Source organism: Mesocricetus auratus, unplaced genomic scaffold (genome assembly GCF_017639785.1).
Source record: "Mesocricetus auratus isolate SY011 unplaced genomic scaffold, BCM_Maur_2.0 Super-Scaffold_100015, whole genome shotgun sequence".
In the NCBI taxonomy this organism is placed as follows: Eukaryota; Metazoa; Chordata; class Mammalia; order Rodentia; family Cricetidae; genus Mesocricetus; species Mesocricetus auratus.
The window spans coordinates 28,697,680-28,720,828 of NW_024429198.1; positions in this window are offsets into that span (position 1 = coordinate 28,697,680).

Consider the following 23,149-nt stretch of genomic DNA (forward strand, 5'->3'; position numbering starts at 1 on the left):
CTATACTTCCTGTCTGACTGTTGGCCAAACAGTGTTTTATTCACCACCTAATAAGAGAAACATATATACAGAAGGACATCCCCCATCAGTCTCCAAAAACAAGGCAGACGCTCCCATAGGTGTATCCTCACCCGACACACACACACACACACACACACACACACACACACACACACACACACACACACACACACACACACACACACAAAAGAGAATTTAATCAACTACCCAGAACTGGGTGGAATTTTGTTAGGAATTCTAAATCCCCCAACCACCCATAAGGGCCTGCAGTCTTCTTAGAACGTGGATTTCTCATTCTGTGATGTAATGCTAGTATTTGGCCACCAGGTGGCCATCTTTCCCTGTGAGTGTTTTAGAAGGTCCTCTTTCCAATAGCCTTTAGGAACTCCTGGGGGGAGGGGAGATGGCCCTTGAATCTTCTACAGAAGCAGGTTGTGTAGGAGTGACTTAGACCCCCCACCTGTCAGCCTGGTCCTAAAGGCCTTTCTCCAGTGTCTGGACTACACCTGTCTGGGCAGTGGGCCCAGGTGTTCCGAGCCTCAGCTGTACCTCCAACCAGAGGACAAGCACAGTTCTGGGAACAGTTCCTGTGCTTTCTCGAAGACCAGCAAGGCCTCCCCTGCCATATACAGAATGCAAAACTGACAGATGTAAAAGCAGAAATGAGCCGGGCTTCCACGTTGCTATACTCTGATGCAGGCAGGACCTCTGTGCTTGCCCATACATACATGGTGGTTGTAAAGACCTGTCACGTGGGAGGAAGGCAGGTCTAGAAGGGGCATTGGCCTTCTAGATGAGGGTATGAAAGGGAGGGACATGTTTTTCTTTATCGGGGGCCAGTGAGTTCTACCAAATGATTCACTTAGAGTTGAATATATTCCCTGGCCTGGTTTCCAGGGAGCTGTGAGTTGCTTATGGGACCTTTATCAAAAGTACCTGCTGTTGTAATTTAAGAAAAGCAGTGCTCTGGAGAAAGACACCATGTGACAGGGTTCAAGCAGAGGGTTTTTTATTAAGGAACGGGCCCATAAAAGGGGGAAAAGGGAGAGGGAGATCAGTTTCTGGAGACAGGGGCAGCAGGAGAGAGGAGAAAGGAAAGTAGGGGGGAGAGAGGAGAGAGGGAGGGAGAGAGAGAAGGATAGAAGGTGGGCAGGACCCCTTTAAAAGGGGAACATAGTAAATAGCCACAGGTGGTGCTCTTAGTGGCTGCAGCTGAGGGTGTATCCTGTGAGAACCCCGAGGACAGGTCAGTACAGATGCCTTAGCACTAACACCTGTGCTTATGGGAAACAGGTACACACATTTAATGAGCTACATTTTCACAACACTAGGACAACGAGGACAGGGTTCTGTGTGCTATCATAGACCACAGAGCAGCATAGACCCAAGAGAACAGAAAGATGTAGGAAATGGGGCCAGCAGGTGTTCTGTGGCAGTCAGGGCCAAGGCAGGGTTTGCAACTCTGGAAATTAAACTGCTTCTACAGGCACTGTCCCTATAGCATTGATTATCACCATTAGTCCCCAGAACCACAGCTGTCCGGAGCTCTGACCTTCTCCTGTGACCCCAGGGCACCTGAAGCCCATGATGCCATCAGCTTACTAAAAACTGTTTCTGTTTGTGCTGGGCATCGAGGCAGCTTCCAGTCAGTCCCCTTGAATCTGTCACTCGGTTCTCCTGGCTTCCTGTTAGTAGAAAGCTCCTCCTTTACCCTTTTGTCACCTCTGCTAATGGGGTAAAGGTGACTCATGGGCTCTCAACTGCATGTTAAGCCGATCTCTCAATGCCAACCCCTCCCTTGTGTTGTCTGCTTTGTGACGTTGGGACACAGGATGTGTGCCTTGCGGCTACATATCACAAAGTGACCGAGTTCACACCTCCTGCTCCATTGTGCTTATTTCTGTGCCTGAGTCTCCCTCACTTTTGCACCTTGGCAGTGATGGTTCCTCATGCAGCAACATGGTGCAGTGTCTCTCGCAGAACTGGCTCCATAACAATGCCTCGTTGTGGCCTGACATTGCTTCCTAGTGCCACGGAATCATACCTCCCAGTGCAGAGACCACAACAGCAGTACCTCAAGACATAGCCTCTGTCCCCTGAGTCCAGCCCAGTGATGAGACCCATGAATCATAACAACCACTGGCGTAGCATGCTAACACTAAGGGAGCAGTAGGGGCTGTAACTAAAAGCTCTCCAGTTGGATTTATGGCTTTCTCAACAAAATGGAAACCATGCCTGATACTGGAAATCTAGCGAACTTCTCAAGGTTACTGAACTCACAGGTGTTGGAGAAGAAGCTACAGCTGCCACCTTACCAAACAGTAATCATTCCTAAGAACAATTTTAACATTTGTCCTTATGCCCACAGATAAGTATAATCTTCACCCATCCCTCATCAAGGAAACTTCTCTTTGCAACAGACAGACTATGGCTGAAAATCACAACCAATCAAAATGCAGAGTGGTGGAGCCAGTGCTAACTGATCCATCTGTAAAACAGTCCTCTCCCTAAAGCGCATGTCAGAAGAGGGGGTGGAAAGAGTGTAAGAGGCAGAGGAAAAGGGAGTTTGCTGCGAGGTTGTCAGAGAAACGTCAGAGAAGCTACGTTCATGAAGTCTTAAAAGTATGGTGGCCTAAACATGACCTGAATAAAAATGACACCAGTGCACATGCCTCAACCCCACACAATGGACTACAGGCAACTAAAGAATGCTGAGAGTGTGAGATGTCATCTCCCCAGGGAAGAGCACTGCTGTCCCATACCAAATGCAGCCCTGAAAACAAATGTACAAGTAATATTAAACAGACTGAGCAGGTTAGAAATACACACACACACACACACACACACACACACACCATGCATGCATGCATATAACAACGATTAATGGAAAAGGAGGTCACGACTTAAAAGAGAGCATGGAGTAGTAATATATAGAAATGTTTGGGCACAGGAAAGGGAAGGTGGAAATTATGTAATTACATTAAAATTTCAAAAAAAATTTAAAAATCAAAATGTCAAAGCCCAGTCCTGAGGGCTCCTCCTCCAAGCCACTGAGCTGTGGCCTTCTTCTTTGTCCTTTGTAGGTTCCTGCAATGACCCCACGTGAGGCACCTTTATGGTCCTGTCTTGCTTTATCTTTGGTCAGTCATGGGGTGCATTAGGGCTCCTGGCTGACTTTGCTGGATGCAGGTGAGAGTCACATGGTAGGATTTGCTGGCTCTTCAGAGTCCCATGGCCTGCGTGGGGCGGTGGCCTCGGATTAGGTGGAAACACATGACAAATCCATGTCACTGCTGAAAGAGTCATTCATGGTAGACATTGTTTCCACTGGTTGGACTTCTCCCTGTCCACTCCTGGAGGGATACCAGCCAACTAGAGAACCCCTGATTAAACCAGCAAGCCTTCTGGCCCTACCCCCATCCCAGCTAGACCCCCAAGGAACAGATTGGAATTCCCGTGCTCGGAGAAAATTTAACTGGAAGATAAGAGAGACAAAGGGCTTGATAATAGAGACAGGCCTGACCAGCAAACTGAAAGGGACTTTGTGTTTTCTTAAAGGGGTTGAAAAAGCCAAGGTCCATGCCTGAGATGGCAGCTACGAGAGACCCCAGTGAAGCCCCATGGGAGTGACTACTCATCCACGGTGGATTCCCTGGCTTTCACTTCGCACCCCCTCTCCCTCTCCACCCCTCCCCTCCATGGTTAAGACAAGTGTCATGTGTGTCCACCTCCTCTCCAGTCAATATACTTATGACAGGGCAGGACTTACCCTTCCACCTGCCCCACTCTAGCTGGCCACTCTGATGGCCTGCCTGGGGCAAACGGGTGGCACACCTTGTCTTTCCAAGAGGGAGTGCTCCCAGGACTCCAAGGTCCACTTAATGCACTTCCTTTGGGAGAGCTCCTGGTGCTGGCTCATCTCTGATTGTCTTCATGCAATGCTGTGCTGGATCGTTCTGGGTCTTTCTGCGCCTCCACCCCTCCCTATACCCAAGCATCTCTGAGTCCTGCTGGTGCTGTTCCACAACTAGCCCTGTCTTCATCTACAGCCACAGGCTGTCACCTCCACACTCCCATCCCAGGCCCCCAGCTTTCTCCTGGATTCCTGGAGGGAGCACTGTCCTGTCCTCCCTGCTTTCCCCTGGATTCCTGGAGGGAGCACTGCCCTGTCCTCCCTGCTTTCCCCTGGATTCCTGGAGGGAGCACTGCCCTGTCCTCCCTGCTTTCCTTTTTCCCTGGATTCCTGGAGGGAACACAGCCATGTCCTCCCAGATTGTGCCTTCCTTGCTCAGTGTCCTTCACCTCCCAGCTATGAGCATTGTCTGGGAGACAGATAATGGAAAGGTTCCAGATTCTTCTGCAGCAGACACAAAACCAAATTTCCTTCTGGTGGGCCTGCTCTAAGCCAGACTTTCTGTGTAAGGTCCCAGTCATTCTCCAAATCATGCATGGCTGCTTACCCTCAGGCCAATTGTAACCAGCCCTGCACCTCCAGATATCTGTCCCACAGTCTCTGGATCACATTACCTGAAATAAATATGAAATACTCAAACTAGGTGAGCATGAGAGAGCAGGAACTCACAGTTATGCCCTTTACCGTAGACCAGAGTCTAAAGTACCGTGCAGGGACATGGTGGTGTCTGTTGAATGCATGGATGAGTCCACCTGTTTTAGCAACTCTAACAAGGCCTATGCTGATTTTCAGTGAGTGCTTGGGGGTCAGAGTCATCAAGTGGCTGGCCCTGTGTGACTTGCTTTATAATTCTCAGGTATCTCCCGGATACCACCACAGTGTTTACATACAGCAGGCTTTCTGTCAGGCGCCACAGGGCACAGCCTGGAGCACTGGTGGTGCTTTTCACCAATTACACTTTTTGCCTGTACCCCGGTCCGCCCCCAGTTCTTCCCTGTCTGTGTGAGAAAGCCTGATTTCCACACTTGGATGTAGTGTTACCATCCCCCTAAAGCTTCGATGGCTCCCTCTTACCACCTCCCCTCCTGCTGCCACCTGCCTACCCACAGGCACACCTGAGACCCAGCCTTCCAGACTATCCGGCGCTTGCCCCACAATGCAATACCAGAAAGAGGATGCACTGCCCAGAACACCTGTCTTCACGGGACCCAGAGCCCATGCTTCTGCTCATTTCTCCTTGCATGTCACCTCAGCACTGCAACAGATGTTTACTGAGTGAAAACTACGTGCTGGACACTGTTAACACACGAGGATCTGAGTGAGCAGGAGAGAGGCCAGGAATGTCCCCAACAGGGTGTCTTCTCCAGGTCTCTGTCCACAGCTCCCTGTCCCATCTTGCCAGCTTCTTGCACAGTCTCTCGGGCAGCCGGGCTTATTTCTTCTACCTACCTCAAAACACCCATGCCATCAGCATTCCTCTGGTCCCTTCTGGCACCAGGACTAGTTATACAATCTGTGCAGTGTGGGGCCAGCGAAATCAGAGGCTCTTCCCTCTCTGAACTCATCAGAGCTGGCTTAAGACCCTTCCAGTCACATGCGAGCCCTTGCAAGTGTGGGTGGCTTTTACGTTAGACAGCACGCACAGGAAGTGACCTGGCCAGGGATTTTTTAAATGATCGTACCCATGTTCCTCATGTGCACAGTGTCATAATCCCCAAGCCAGAGTCACAGACCGTCCACTACCACTCTCAAATGTTCTCACATTGATCTTTAACCCCTGTGTCCAATTCTACCTCTCTTTGTACGAGGCTGAGGACACTTCTGGCTGATTGATCTCTTGCATTAGCCAAGTTATACCTAAGTCTTGCCTCTCATTCCTGTCTGTCTGCTTACCTAGCTCATCTGTGTACCCCATGACGGAGCCATCATGTACATTACTCCCACCATATACCATATATGGATGCGGGACAAAAATTCATCAGAGCCCTAAGATAACCACAAGCTGCCTCTGGGACTATTCCAAGGAAACAAAGAGCTACTCCCACAGGGAGGCCCCTGTGTCTCATCAAGTAAGGGGAACATCTTTGCTGGCTTAGTCAGAACATCTCTAAGTTGACCTCGATGTGGGACAGATCCCCACAACCCCCTAAAACAAGGGCTGATGGATTCCATTCAATGCTCCCCACACAATGGTCCTTTGATGTCTCTGGTCCCATCTGAGGAAACATCTACATTTGTGAGCCTGGATGTAGGCTTGTTTCTCAGGGGAGTCTTCTAGAAGAATTTGGAAGATGTGGGATAGCTCAAAGAGTATCTCTAGGGGGCTCATGGCGTCAGTGTTTGCAAGTTGTAATAAATTCTCATTCTTCACCAGGGGTATCCTAGACCTGACATGCCTTATATGTAACCACACCCCTGTTGGTGACAGCTAGCACCCGAGGCTGAGACCTCCCATACAACTCTCTTTTCCCATGTGGACAATCATGCCAAGCCTTTCAGGGTAGCGGCTCAAGAAGAGTAATAGCCTGTGTAGCCCTGACCATGCCTCAAAATGAGCATTGCCAACTCCTGCCCTAAGGCCCAGCACATCAAAATAAAAGTGTTTTTCAAATGTAAGTCCACAGTATCTTCCACAGATTAAAAAAAGAAACCTTAAAATTAGAAGACCATCAGTGACTCTTTTCATGCCTGCCTGTCTTCTCCTTCCCATCACAGCTGTGTCCCCTCTCTGCTACCAACCATGTACCCTGCTTCTTGAAGACCCCTTGCCCTGCTCTTCATTCCATCTGTCTTCTTTTCCTTCCCATGACCTCTGACCTTACCTCATTCATATGTCTGCTCCAAGACTACCCATCAGAGAGGCTTAAAAATGTAGGACCACAGAAAAGTGCACATGTGAGCATCTAGAAAACTTTTACTGGTAACACCAGAGAAGGAATCAAGATGTCCTTAGAAGGTGAATTAACAAATGAACCTAGTAATGGAATAGTATTTAACAGTAAAGAGAAATGAGCAACCAATCATTAAAGGGAGGAAGGTAGACTTTAAATGCTGACTCATCAATGAAAGAAGCCCAAATAATAAGGCCACATGTTCTTTGATTCCATGGCATGCCAGAAGATGAAACTGTGGGGTTATGGAGGAGGTCCTGAGGGCGCCAGAGAAGAAGGGGTAAATGGCAGAGGAGAGGGGAGTTTCACAGCAAGGCTGCTGTTCTTGTGACTCTGCGTTGTACATGTGTACAGCTTTACAAACCCATGGAACAAAACTCAAGAGCGAAGCCTAATGTGGACCGCTAACCTCTCCCAAACAAGCCTGACTCAGCACTGATGGGAGTCAGCATTGCTGGGGAGCTGTACACAGGCAGGGACAGGAATGCATGGGGGAAATGCTCTGTACTGTCTACTTGCTTTTTTAAAAAAATAAACACAAGCAAGCAAGAACAAAGTGTTGGAGTGACAACAGCCTCTGAGTCTGGGGTAATTTGTTGTGCTGAAGACATAGCTGTCTGTAAGTCTCGAGAAGACAAAGGGCAAAGGCCACGTGCATGAAATAATTGAGGCAAGAGGTGGGCATGGGTCAGATTGGACAAGCATCCACAAGCTGGGGCAGAAAAGTTTCATGTAATTGAATTTAGGAATGACATGGTATTGATGTGTGAACCATGATTAATGTGGTTGTTCCGGGAAGTTGACAGGGAGACGATGGTAGAAAAGGCAGAGAGACTGTTCCATAGCCACGATGCAGACACCAGGGGATACTTGACTGCTGTCCACATAGGGGAATGAGAGAGAGGGACATCCAGTATGTACAGATGTCCCGATGCTGGAAAGAGTAGTTGGGAGGGTTGGGGGGCTGAGGGAAAGGAAGGGATCATGTTGGCTCCTGGGAGTCTAGCTTGAACCACGTGAAGAGGTGGGGGATGTCACTTCCTGGGTTGACTGTCAGCTTTTGAGTTTAACCTTGTAGAGGTGACAGACACACAACCAGGTGGACACTTAATGGCTTCTTGACATTCCTAATTTCACTGATATTTTACCATTTATTCATTTGTTTATGTGAATTTGCCTCTCTCTCTCTCTCTCTCTCTCTCTCTCTCTCTGTGTGTGTGTGTGTGTGTGTGTGTCATGGTACATTCACCAGGATCAGAAGTCAGCCCGATGGAGTTGATTCTTCTCCTCCCGTACCTGTTAAGCTACCTCACTGTTCCTCCCAAGGTTACTGACTGTTCATAGCCAGAACTTAAATGGTAAAGAGACACCATATCGGCAGGGGGTAACTGTGAAATGGCTTTCACTGGTTCATTCATCAACACAATATACAGAGTCATCACTCTACTCTTTGGGAAGCCTTGTGCCAGGAGCTGGAACACAGGACAGAAAAGTTCAAAGTGCCCCCTCCACTGGGATTCACCTCCTCAAAGAGACAATAGAAGTTAGTCCAGCCAAGACTTACCTCAACCCTTCTGAGACAAATAGCTGAACCTAGAGCCATGAATGTCTGTTTTTGAAGCTATGAAATAGGAAAGACGTCTTTATTAAAGGCATGGTAAGAAAAAAATTTCATTGGAAAATGTTTGTATGTCCCTTGGCATTTATTTAAAGAGCTTTATGCAAATGGGGCATACAGAGTCTGGTCTCCTGTGAATGACTGTTTTAAACTAGGGAAGAAGAGAAAGGCTAGCTTAGGGATCATTCACCCAACTTCCTATCTAGATTAGTGGACACCAAAATTCAAGTCACAGCAATTAACAATTAATTATCAGAGAAGGGAACAGAAACAGTGAGTTTGCCTGGCCTTCTGCTTGTGATAGAAAAGTGACACCTGAGATGAATTAATTCAGATCACATGCAAAAGAGACGCAGTAAATTAAAGTTGTGCCTTGTCTTCAAAAAGGAATGTGTTAATGTGGCAGATGGGGTGATCCGAACAGCATCTTTTCAACCTGGCCCTCATCTCTCCCGTGAGTAAAACCTTCCAAGTAGAAACTCTCAGGCACCATGTAGGACATTAGACAGAAGGCAGTTCATAATATGCTTTGTAAGAACTAGCAGAAGGATTTGAAGGTTCCTAATACAGAGAAAGTACACAGTTAAGGGAGAGGAAATGCTAATTATTTTAATTCACCAAGGCCTATCTAGTCACACAAAAATACCACACGATTCTCTATACATATGTATCATTTTTATTATGTGTTAATTATTTAAACAAAGCTCAATGTAGCCAGAGCTTAGATACAAGTTACACTTTGGTAATTAGACATTCCCAGAACAGGACATATCTTGCTGGCTGTGTGCCTAGCAGTTCACAGGTGACCTCTGAAGCCCTCTGTAGTGGCAGAACATAGAGCTTCTTGCTCTGGGCAAGCAAAGTGGTTCTTGAAGCAAGGCAGGAAGTGGCAGACCTCTTCCTGCCTTCAGCCTTCCTGAGTATAGGAGGGCAATCTTTGTTCCTTTACCCTGGTCTGGCGTGACCTGCTGTTCTTCCAGAGGCCCAGCCTGCAACCAGTTTCCAGCCCAGTGTCCAGCAGTTCTGTGGAAACTACATTTAAATTCTTTTCTACTTAAAACAGTTATTATCTTTTAAAAAATGTTAAACTGGCCGAATAATAGTTGTATATTTTATAGAGTACAAATATTCACTGTAGAAAGATTAAAACTGGGTAGCCTATACATATGCCACCTAAACAGCTACCATGGCACATGGGGAGAAAGCTACAACTCCAGATGTACTCAAATGCACCTGTAGGTGAAATTTTCTGTCCCTCCAGCCAGTTCCCAAATAACCACCCAGAGACATATTATTAATTATAAAAGCTTGGCCAATAGCTTAGGCTTGTTCCTAACTAGCTCTTACAACTTAGATTATCCCATATTTCTTATCTATGTTCTATCACGTGGCTCGGTAAATTTTTTTTTAACACAGCATGCTCATCTTGCTTCTCCCTGTGCCTCCTGGCGACTGCACCCTTCTTCATCACAGAGAGCTCTCTCATTGTCTGCAAGTGCCGCCTATCCTCTTCCTGCCTAGCTACTGACCATTTAGCTCTTCACCAAATCAACGCATCTTCACAGTGGACAAAAAGGTTGTTCCATAACAGGCACCCCGACTTGAGTGAGTGTGGAAGATGCCATGTGACTTTTAAAGACTCTCCTACCAATCAAGCTTGACATTTGCTCAGCCTGCTGGTTAGGTGTTGGAGGTAGAGTGTGCCATGTTCTGGTGGATGCAACAACTCAAAAGATAATCATGAGCTTTAAGGAAGCATGGCGCAATGGCCAGGTGCTACAGAGAAGAGACTTCAGTGAGCCCAGTAACCATTCCACTTTTGGAATGTGCTGTGGAACACTGTGGCAGTTTTGGCTCGGAGTCATTAGACAGTCTTGTATGGCACTTGTAGTGAATGGGCTCTCACCATCATTCCAGCTTTCTCTGGTGTGCCATTACTCATTCCTGAGTAGACAGAAGGGAAGTGAGCTCCTGAGCCAGCTAGTTCCTTTCAGGAAGAGTCCCAAGCAGAAGGGAAACAGGTTTCACCTCCCTGGGGAACAAGGCTAAGCTATCATGGCTTTGTTTCCTGGTCTAGCGCTCCCATCAGCCGATGCAGAGGCAATTTCCTGAGTGTCTTCCTGTCATGACCACTTCCAGGGGTGATCTCACCATGGCCTGCCTCCCTCACCTTCTGAGAGCTCAGTCCCTCAAAAGAGCCCTCAGAGACGATGTCTGTCACCCAGGCACAGAGCCCTCTGGGGGCACTGTCTGGTACCCAAGTACAGAGCAGCCTTCTGCTCCTTCTGACCTACCAGCTGTGTCTGTTGAAGACAGCTAGTGGGTTGGGTTCATTGCATTTGCCCTGAGCACGGCCTGGTGTTGCTTCTCTAGGAGTTCCATCTGTGCCCTTGGTCTTGTGCTCCAAGCCTGCCTCCTTCCTGTCACTGCTGTTCATCTTCCCCGCCACTCCCTTCCCTAGTTCTTTCCATGTTCCTTCGGCTGCACTGTCTTCCTTCTGCCAGAATCCTCTCCCTCTCGGCTCCTGTGTACTCACACAGAGGGATTTTCTCACTTTGGTACACCCTGAAGAGCAGGCACACATTCCTTACAGCATCTTGAAGAAAACAGGCTGTTCTCTCTCTAGTCCTATCATCTCTCTCCCTGTGCCTGACAATGACCTGCTGCCACAAGACAGGAGTCCTGTCCTCCCATTCCATCTTTATTCCCTACTGTGAGTAGGACCCATCATCTCTTAACCTCCCTTCCTCAAATGGGTGCCACTGAGATGTGCTCTTCTGTAGAATTCCTTCATGGAGAGTTCTGTCTGTCTGTCCGTCTCATCCAACAAAACCTGGCCACCTCCAACTTCCTGCCTAATCCCGGCATTTTCTATGATTTATTCTGCATTAATCTAGCTCAGAGTAATTACTCTGCCTGATTAACCAAGGTCGAGGTTAGAATGCAAAAGAGTCATCTCTCTCACACACACCTCTCTCCTCCTCTCTCAAGCTCTTCTACACTCTTCAATCTCTAGGTCATAAATCTCAAGTACTATATTTCACCACTGTGTCCACTCAAATGTAGATTACAAATCAATTCCCAATGCAGGGATTAATCCATAACCATCTAACTGAAACACTTGGGAAAAGTAGGCAGGCAATATGTCTTGTGCGCAGCCCTTGAGGGTGGTGTGAAATACTTAGTAACATCAGCCACTCATGCACGTCTTGTGCTGAAGAAAACCTTTTGTTTTTTCACTTGTGTTTCAGATTTTTCTACCTCAAACCATGGGGTAAGTGTATTGACTCACAGCTCTGGAATCCCACAGAACACTGTTGTGTTTGTAAAGGGCTTGCCTTTCACGGGAAAACAGCAATGTGACCAGCACAAGGTCATGCTCTTCACAAAGAACGTTTAGCTTGCAGATCTCGGATTTGACAAGAGAAAAAGAATCTGACCCATTTTAAACCTGACAAGCATGATCTATTTCCTTGAACCAAGTGGTAGTAATTTAGAAGGAGAAAAAAAAACTTTCTGGAGGGTTTATGTTTTCAATTCCCTTATCTGAAGGTCATCCCATGTTTCTTTTTCAGGGGAAATTCCTGGTTCCCACTTGATTTGATGAAACTGTCATATGTTGTATGATTCCCTCACCTAAACAACCCCTCAGGAAAGTAAAAGTCCATTTTGAGATCCACCCATCTCTGTTCTATTTTTACTGAGTGAATGGCCATCAATTTCATATCTGCCTGTAGCCAGCCACTCCTCTGGGGTTGTGGAAATGGAGGAGGAGAAGTCCTGCTTCCAAGGTGTGATGGAGACTGAAGAGATACAGTCCCATCTCCAGGAATAATGGAGACTGAGGAGATGAGATCTCTTCTCCCAGTGTGATGGGACTGAGGAGAAATACCCATCTCTGAGAGTGATACAGGCTGAGGATATGCGCTCTCTTCTCTGGGTGTAATGGGGGTTGAGGAAAAGCATCTCTGTATCCAGATATGATGGATGCTGAGGAGATGCACTCCAGTATCCAGGAGTGTTGAGGTAGAGGAGGCACAATTCCACCTCAAGGTAGCTATAGCCTGGCCAAGTGACATTTGGAGTCTGCCAGGAATGGTGGTATTGTTAGGGCCAGGCAGTCTCAAAGGAAGGGAACAGTTTTGGTAAAGGCACATGACAGAATACTAGCCTCATAAAGACAGGTGAGAAGTAGCATATGGCTAGAAGGGAATTTGTCCAGAGGGTTATGAGGGACTATTACCCAAAAGGGGGACTTGAGGAGTCTATAAATTCCAGGGAGGATCTCTGTAGGAAGAACACTGTAATTTGTGTGTTCTAGCAATTTGGACTTTCTAGGGTGACTTCCTTCTCTTTTTTTTTTTGTGGGACACAAATCACATTTGAAACCTACAACTGCTCACAGATATATGTACACACACACACACACACACTGTGCAAACTCAGCAAAGCATTAAAGGAAAGAAACCAGCAGTCATGCACTCACTGTCTGAAAATACCAGGGGGCAGTGTGGTCTTATGCAACCACTTAGGACACAGCCCTTCAGTGTGACTTTGCCCAGATACTTAACATCTGGGAGGGTCTTTATCGATGGCGTTCATAAAACAGGGGAACAAATCCTTCCACTGTGCTCTGGTGCATACATGCGGTGTCCCCGGCAGATCACAGGCGAGGGTTCTCTGAGTGATAGGTGTGGAACTGTAGAGACATCATGTTCACAAGTGTGGGGCTCATCCATTTCTCTGCACTCCCTTTTCACAGGCTGAGATCCAGGTAGAAGTAGTTCAACACAGACAGCAGATGCACTCCTTGGTGTTCTAAGTAAAAAAGAAGTCATCTGGGCATAGTGGTTCATGACTGTAATCCCAGTAGTAGGAAGACTAAATCAAGAGGATTGCACAAAGTGTGACATCAGCCTGGGCTACACAGTGAGTCCCATTACAGCCAAAGCTACACAGTGAGATCCTGTCTCAAAAAATCCAAAATAATAAATAAATAAGTAAAAAGTAGCTAAACATGCTATTTGTGAACTCAACACACAATTCACCAGTGAGTGCTGTAACCTTGGATAAGCACTAAACAGTCTCTTAAGTGGTAGACTGCTTAATGGCTATACTGTTGTCCATGCTCACCTTCTATCCTTGTGTGGCAAAGGAGACTTGGAACAGGCTAAAACTCACAGACTAGAAGGTTTGATCTTGATTATCTGGGTGTGCAATGCAATCACAAGCATTCACATAAGAGGACATGGGTCAGGCTGATGCAGAAGTCAAGCGGTGTGCAGACTGACCCAGAGATTTGGTGAAACTTTGGAAGATGGAGGGAGAGGTGACAGGTCAGAGAACGGAGGGGGCCAATGTGGCTGATGAAGGCTGGGAATGCATTCTTCCCTAAGCCTGTATAGAAGGAATTGGTGATTTCTGGAGTTCAGTTCCTGAATCCAACTTTTACCTTCTGGCCTCCAGGGGCACAAAGAGAAGATATTTGTTCTGTGTTAGGCTACAAGGCTTATGGCAATATAGCAGAGCAGGCAATGGAATCAGATACATGCATTATTTATTTTCTTGTCTTTGCAGTACATACACAGGATCTCTGCTTTCTACAATCTTTTTTTTTGCAAAGATTTAATGTGTTAATTCACAAAAAAGCAGATTTGAGTATGTGTGCCACTTGCATGTCTAGTGCCCATAGAGGTCAGAGGGAAGTGTTGTATCCCCTGGAACTGGAGTTTCAGAAGGTTGAGAGACACTGTATGAGTCCTGGGGATTGAACCAGGTCCTCTGCAAGAGCAGCCAGTGTTCTTAGCTACTCAGTCATTTCTCCAGCCTTCTGCTTTCTTCATAAAAATATCTCTAGAAAAGTAACTTGAACGTCATTGTAGCTGCCACTCCTTCCTGTATGATGACAATAGAGAATGAATTTCTAGAAGCTTAGTTACAGTTACAGGGGAGAGGAATGCATTTCAGACAGTGGTATATGCTGGCCAGATGTCTGCTAAGTTCCTTTATAGAAAGTTTTTTTAAAAAAAGCATGTCTATAATGGAAGCACAGAGAGCCCATGTCGACGTCACATTTATCTCCTACAGGGAGATGCTCAGAGGCCAGGGAGGCTGACTGTGAAAGTCCTCACAGAGGACCCCAGAGAGGCTGTTGATGACACACATGCTGCACAACCTTCAGCTGATACCATGTATAACCAACGTGAAGGCTGTGGTTCATGTCACTAGATCCTCACCAAGAAATGAGTCATTATCTTGCATCGGTTTACTTTGTACCACTGAGGTCAAATACATTTGCATGCATGTATCAACCATGTGTTCTAGTCACTTTGCCTGTTGGTGTCCTCTGTTCACTTTTCTCCCGGGGCCCTCAGCCTTTTCCTGATTGACACAGTCATTATAATTCATCTTCTTTGCACATTGCAAATGTTCTACTAAATTTTCCATTGTCGCTGTAGATCTATGCTTTCCTCCAATGTAGACATTTACCTGCAGAATAAATGCATCATACCCATTGGTAATTTTACTAATGGTTTCAATTCTTGGATTATGTAGAAATATCCTTTCTTAACCCTGAAGCCAATGCCCATTTATTCTTTTCTTGTACTATATTTGGAGGCTGTTATTTTGGACTTAGATTCATACATTTAAGATTCATTTTTAAATGAGTGACTATTAGAAAATACCTTCCCCCAAGAGAACTGGCTGTTCTTCTGAATCCTAATCATTGAACAATTCATCATCTTTCCCGTCATACTGTCTGTATGTGAAGGCTGTGAGGATCCCAATCTTCCCAGACTGTCTATTCTACCTCCCACATCTGCCTGTTACCTTGGCTGATGGCCACACAACGTAAATTGCTGTTGATTTATGTTATAGTTCTTTATCTGGGAAAGTGGGCCTTGCTTAAATGTCTTTTTTTAAATAGATTATTTTTATAGAACCAAGTGCTGTTTAAAGACAGTGAGTCATTTGAAGGATACTTATTTTTCAATAAAAAATTATCTTCTCTTATCAGTGAAATACTCTGTCAGTTATATTTGCATTTTTTTTAGTTATTTGGTTGCACATTTTGTTTGATTCCATAGAAGGCAAATCCACCTTTCTCACCAGTTTTCCCAGGGCTAATTTTCCGGTGCCCATGGAGCGTGAGACTGTCCTAGACACAGAGGTCATCGGAATGTTGGCTGATAGCCCCAGGTGGCAGACAGCATGAGACTCAGGCTCATGACACAGCAAAGCTAGATGCTTTAGGACATCATAGATCTTTATGATTTGGTGTCACAAGCCACTGAGCTAGGTTTCCCCAGATGACTCTGGTGGCTCTTGTAGTGTCATGGGGTTTTTCAGAGTGACTGAAGGAAAATGCTATGGGGCCAGATGGGTTGGATAGTGCCTTGTGAACACCGAGCAGACTTCCCTGTTACTGTCACCCAATGACTTCCTAAGAATGGGGGACAGCTGGAGAGTGTGCAGCACCTCTGAGGCTCACCAGGCAGCATCTCCATGGCCACGGCAGCTTGTGAAAGGCCATGATCCTGTCTCAGTACTACCCAGTTGTGGAAATGGTACAACGTCCCTGGTGATGAAACAGCCTCCGCAGAAATCCCTGATACCCAAGGCCGGGGAACAGGATTGGCTCCACCTGAGAAGGTAGACTCCATGCTTAGCAGTGTCTTTCTGAGCCTTCACCAGGAAGGAGTGGAGGGCAGGGCGAGGATTAGAAGTGCGGATTAGAAGGCTCAGGTCAGGAATGCTGGCAGTCTCCCACTGGGATGGTCAGGGCATCTCATGGATCTGCTTATACTGACTGTTTTCCTTCACTGTGGAAGGTCCCTATGTGTTGCCTTTCTCAGAAATAGCCACTATTAGTTAACTGTCAGTTGGTTGACATTGGGGCACACTGGGGCTGGGTTCTCTGCTCAGGGTCCCACGCGGTAAAATCAGGGTGCTGGGCCGGCTTCCTTCCCTTCTGGGGAGCTCAGGGGAAGACTCTGCTTCCGAGGCACTCAGGGACCCACATGTTCAGGTCTTCAGGGTTTCAGGACCACGGATCCAGAGCATGCTCACATGCTCTTCATCCATGCCAGCTGCGGCCAGTCCCTCACATCGAATCCCCTCAACCTGACTCTGTCTTTCTTGGGGGAAGAGCTCCGCTATTTTATGAATTCACTTGTCTAAGTCAGGTTCAGCTGGAAGATATCTTTATCTTGAAGGGAACTTATTTTGTACCATCTTGCCATTCACAGCATCACAGCCCCAGGAGTGCCTAGCCAACATTTGATGGAATACTTGAGGGGCGATTCATATGCACTGGTAGGGGCTCTCTCAGGAGATCCATGGAGCTCTCTCTCCTCTTTTCAAGTTCTCTCTGTGCAGTGCACTGGATGTACTTGCCCTTTTGCAAACTCCCTAATGCTGTGACCCTCTAATATAGTTTCCCATGTTGTAGTGACCCCCCAACCATAAAATTATTTTGGTTGATTCTTCATCACTAATTTTCCTACTGTAATGGATCATAATGCAAATATTTGTGTTTTCTGGTAGCATCAGGCAACTCCTGTGAACAGATCATTTGATCCCAAAGGGATCATGGTCCACAGGTTGAGAGCCAGTATCCTAGACTTTCCTTCTGCTTTGGGGGTGATATGTATGTCACCTGTGCTCTGTAAGTGAATTGACAAGGTGCATTGAAACCCCAGAGACGGGTCAGTGAGCAGAATGCTGGCCATCTGAGAAGGCCTCCTCTGGTCCTGCCAGGATGGCTTCCTTGATGCCTGTCTTCTCCACCCTAGGAACCAAACGGATCTGCACATTGGAGATGGAACAGCTTGCAGAATCTGCTTTAAGCTTTGCTGTTCACAGTTTATGGGACACTCTATACATCTGGGCAAGGGGAGTTAAATAATAATACCAAGACACATTAGTATAATTCACCTTTTGTTTGCTCTCATGAGGAAAGAAACCACCAACCCTAATTCCCCAGTTGAGACCTTCTGACGTGATTGTCACATCCTTGCTATGTACCATCGATTTCCCAGGCCACCCTGATCTCATTCTCTTGGATTCTAATCACAAGTTTGTAAGAAGTCTCTGGGCTTGAACAGTTGTTAGTGAAATTCCAGCCAGTGGAAAACAGCAGCCAAATCAGACTCCCCTGGTGCTGACTGGTTGCATGTGTTCTTTCTTCAGTAGCATTGGGGGATGAGTACGGGAGATGCTGAAGACCATCCCCACTAGGCCTCACTACTTAGGCTTCCCTGCAGAATCCACCAGTTCCTAGATGACCGGAGGAAGATGTGAATCCCCACATCCATGAGACACGGTTACGTCACCCTGGACAGAAGAGAGAAGGCCCTGCATTGTCACTCTGCTCCAACCTGGTCACCAGCAGGGTCCCAGATGAGTCGTCATTTTAGGAAACTGATGTCATTGATAACACCAAGCCCAGGGACCCAGGGCTGAGGCTCATTCTCTCAAGCAGGCCATGTTCATATCATCAAACTGCCTGGGTTTAATTTCCAGCCATCTCCCCACTGTCCGTTGAGGAATACCAAGAGCCAAACCCATTCACTCTCTCCACCTCTTGCTGGCAGTGGTAGCAGTTTAATGACTGTCCTGCGAGGAGACAGGAACACAAACAGGAACAAGCAGAGGGTGATGAGAATGAAGGATTAGTAGTTGGAAGACAAAGGTGAGATAATAAAAGTGTAATTTGAAACACCATGCTTGCACAATTACCATGGTAAGGCTTGCTTAATGGGCAATCTATATTTACTTCATTGCAGATGGTCCACTGTGAGAAATAAAACTGAGGGAGGTCTATGGGGTATCTAGAATTCTAACAGGTCAGAATATTGGAAAGAAAGTGAGGTGACAGTCACTCAACAGTTTCCCGCTCATAAGTGTTTCTGGTGCCTGGCCCATGCTGGGGGTCTGAGCTCCAGTGCTGGCCTGGACTCCTCCCACAGGCTCCTGGTCTGCTCCTATTATAGTGTCTACTCTTAGCAGTAGACCTTAAATCTCAGAGTGATAGACACCGAGCTAGCATTTCAGGGCATTTCCTACCTTGCTTGAACCTGTGCCATATCCCAGGGGACCTGGAACTCCCCATCTCCGGCATATCCCTTTGCACTGTCTGAACTAAACCCTTCTCCTAGGCAGCCCCAGTATCCCATAAGACCACATTCTTAGAAGTCATGACTCACACCTGCTGAGAGCTCTGTTCCACCACCAGATCTCACAAACCTGCCTCTTCCCTTCTGAGCAGGCTGCTTCTTTGCCATAAATATTCAAAGCTCCTCCCATCCTCCCTCTTTGCCCCCTGTTTTCTATCCTCACAGGTGCCAAGGAAAAGGTTAAACACCTGAGAAGCATCATGTGACATCCTTGCTCAAAGTCCTCCCATGGCTTTTCATCGTGCTTTAAACCAAGTACCAATGTGCTGAGCTCTTTGAATCTACATTCTCTGATGCCCAGCTCTTCCTGCTGCCAACCTTCAGGGTGCTATTCTTCCTGAGTCTGGAACACTCACCAAGCCCTTTTCCACTTGGTTGTCTAGGTCCCAAGCCTTCCATCTGAAGTACAAATTCTCCCTCTGGATTATCCCATGGTTCTTAGGTGTTATTTCAAATGCAACCCTGCAGACATTGCCCTGGCCCCATGAAACATGAGCCCAGTGAAACAGACGTCCTCGGGGTAACACCAAGTCATATAGAACTCTCCCAAATATTTGAGAAGTGAATGAATGGATGATGATAGTTAATCTTTGTCAGTTGGACTTGGTAGCAAGACCCTCTGGGAGATACATCTCCTAGTGTGTTTCTGAACACTTTCAGAGAGGATTGGCTGAAGAGGGGAAAGCTCTGGACGTGGGAGGCACCATCCCATGAAAAGGAATCCCAGGCTGAATTAAAAGGAGTAGGAGAGCTGAGACTGGCGCTCATCTCTCAACTTCCTGACTGCTGCCGTGGTGTGGCCAGGCACTTCCTGCCCTACTGCCACAGCTGGAGCCACTCTGGACAGAGTGTCTTCCCACCATAATGAGCTACCATCATTAAACCATGAGCCAAAACAATCTCTTCCTTCCTTAAAATGCTATGTCATGTACTTTGTCTCAGCAATGATAAAAATAGCTAATGCATGAACGAACAAAATGAGTAATTCCCTCAGTATTGCAGGTTTAACCGTTTAAACCATGAGCTAAGGTTTCCCAGACATTTTCCTAAGTGTTTAAGATGTCTGTGCTGTATCATAGTCTCCGACCATGTGCAGCTATCGAGACACAAACTTTATGGAAACAAAACATAACTAAGATGCCCTGTTTCCCAGTCATGTGACGTGTTAAGGATGCACAGAGGCCCAGGATCCCCTAATTGCTGATTCATGAGCTGATCTTCTAAGATGAGGAGGGATTACCAGGAAAAGACCGGTACAGTAGACTTTGGAGTGACTCTAGCAAGCACTGTGAAAATAAACACAGATGTAAGGGACTTAGCAGAGATGGAAGACTCCAAGGCTCATCTGTTCCTCTCTCTTTTCTTCCTTGCATGCTTAATTTAAAAGAAAAAGCAATAAGCTTGTCATTTCCATTTCCAGACTGGCATTGACTGAGGGATTCCATGGTAAAATACCGGGAGTATTAGGTACAGTTAATGCTGCCTAAAGGGCAACTAGGGGCTGTGTAAGAAGTACAAGCTGTTGCCTTGGTCCATTTGTGGTGCTAAAACAAAGTACCTGGGTCTAAGAATATAAAAACAGAATTGATTCTCTTAGAACTTTAGAGATGTGGAAGTCCAAGGCCATGATTTGGTGTCATGTGCCTTTCTTCAAAGGTAGCTCTTTGTGGTTGTCCCCTCTGTAGGAGATTGATCCTGTGAGTTTATGTGGTTAAAAAAAAAGGCCTGAGTTAGTTCCCTCTGGTCCTTTGATAAAACACCAATATAATTCAGTCAGGTAGTCAATGTATTAATTACTTTTGTGTTGCTGTGAACAAATGCCCTAGGAAGGCCAGCTATGGGAGGAGCTAATTGTCACTGCTCACAGTTTCAGACGTGTCATGGGGGAGAAGGTGCATGGAGAAACTCTGATTATGGTTCCCGGAGCAAGCAGAGAATGCACCTGCACTAGTAGGTTCTACCCCTTCCCTCCTCTTATCCCCTCCAGGGTTTTGGAATGGTGCTGTCCACATGAAGCTGGGTCTTCAGGTCTCCTTCCTTCCTCAGTTCTTTTGGAAACACCTTCGCAGACATATCCAGATGTGACCAACTGGGTACATCTCAGTCAAATCCAGTTGACAATTCAGGATTAACCACTGTGTGGTCCAGTGGACGCTTCAACACTCAAGCATTTTTAGGCACCTCCAAGTGGAGTTAATGGGCCATCCAAAAAGATCTGAGGTTTGGAGGGGATATGTTTGCAAAGATATGCGGGGAGTTGAAGGAGGAAAATGAGAGTAGATATGATCACATCTTATTGTATATATGTATGAAAAATTTCAAAAATAAAAACAAAAAAGAAAAGGTTAATTATCCTGGCCCCAGCTTCAAAGCTCCTAGCTTCTTCACATGACCATGGTGGAAATTCTAACAGGAATAATGGGAAGGTCACATTCAAACCAAAGCAGGAGCTGTGTTAACATGTATGTAAACAGTATCATTCTAAGAAGCCAACTATAGTTTACCCTCTATGGAGGAAACACCTATACTTTATAGTGACTTCAGTTTTAGATTCCATATACAAACTTGGGGCTCCATGTGTCCCCAATGCCAGTAGCTTAGACTCCTTGCCTGATGAGAGTTTGTTTGACTTCCTCTCCCACTCATTCAGTGTCGCTGCTTTCTTGACAGGATATGTGGCCAAGCCGTGGGCACACAGGAGCCAGTCTCCAAGCTTCACATTCGCTCTCCCTTTGTGAGTTTACTTTCTGGCCCTGGCTGGCTAGGGTCATTTATGTAACTACTTCATCCAGGTCTTTGTTTTCCTTGCAGCAGGCATTTCACACTCAAATACATGCCTTCTAAAATGGTGCTTCATTGCTTGACGAAGCAGAGTGCGGTCAGGCTTCACCGTGGCACCTCAGCCTCATTGCCCTCCCTGGATTCAGGTAGCAGAGAAATAGCACAGAAGACTTCTCAACTTCTGCAGAAGCTCCAGAAACAATGGCACAGATGGTTCCCTGTTTCCAGGGACTTGGAGGCGAAGACAGTAATTGTGCAGATGGAGAAAGCATTGCTGATTGTGTCTCCTGGGGCCAGATGATGAAAGGAGAAAGGTGAACTTGACTCGGATAGCAGTCTCTGAAACGGCCACTCAGGACAGAAAGGCTGAGGGTCTCTGTAATCAGCTTCCAGCCATGCTGCGCTGGGCCCATGTCACACGGTCACCGGGGCAGTGTGTTTACACAGACGAGATTTTTTTTTGTCCACCTACAAGACTGGTTTTTCACAGCCGTTGGAGGCTGTGATGCTTCCCCCACATTAACTGAAATGGTACATCCAGCTGTTGTGAGTAGAATGAATGAATGTTGGCAGCTTAGTGCACTTCATATTGATATTAATGCCAGGGTTGCTTTTTATAGCTTTTCGTAAGTCTCGTTCAACAATAGACCAAGGCAAGTTTCATGGTACCTGAGCCTAAATCAAACTCACATTTTTCCTGATGAGTATTTAATTTGGTTTTGGCAGAGACCGTGTGTTTTTCTTGGGCTTTACATCATTTATGAGGTTGCATGGATACATTCTAACAAAACATCATCTATAATCAGATGAGACTCACAGAAGAAAGAATTGCGTGCCAAGTCCGACTAATCTTAGCCTTTAAGGGAATAAGTTATTTGCTATGAATGATTAACCAAACATCTGTGTCAACAGTTTCTGAGCTGCAGATAGAGATGTTGATCTCCATGTTCACATGAGGCTGCAGCAGGTTCGAGCACAGCTCCTCAGAGCCAAATCTTCTCTATTAATTAATTATGATCATTAAAGGTGGGGACTTTTGAATGGTGAATGTGTGTGTGTTCACTTAAGAGTTTTGCTTCATTCTACACTAAAATCTAATACAATGGTGCCCATTCATTATTATATTAGACTATGGAGTCATTTTTTTAGGGAGGAAATAATTTTCTTTTCTCTATTATACCGAAGCAGATGCTCCCTCCTCTCAGTGTAATCCAAGCATCTCCCAGCCTTTGCTGGCTCACAGAGCCACTCTTCATAGGTGTCTTTCGTGATTAAGGACAACAGAGTTTACAAACGCTGGATCCATTGTGAAACATTTCCTACAATAGTGAGCATCGGCACATTACTGTCCTACGCATGTGTGACAGTTGTGCTTGTCCTGGGAAATGTGATTACAAACATGAGACTCTCAGTCCCTGCCTGAGGGGAGGTGGCAGTGTGTGTGCTAGAAAAGGCATTTTCTTCTTCTCCATGTTGGTGAACTCTCCTGCTCCTTTGTGAGACTGGTTTTTCTCAGGTCTGCAGCCTGGATGCTGAAGAGATGAGGTCTGCACACCTTGGAGGCTTGATGCTTTCTTCAAACTTATAAAACAGTTGTAAGAGGCTGATGATCAGAACAGTGGTGCTAACCTGGGGTTAGGCTGACACTCCCTGGTCTCATTTTCTACACTAGGGAAGTCAGTGCAAACAGGCCATTGCAGTTACATCGGAATCCACCAGAAAACACCATTGCTGTTGGAATATGCAG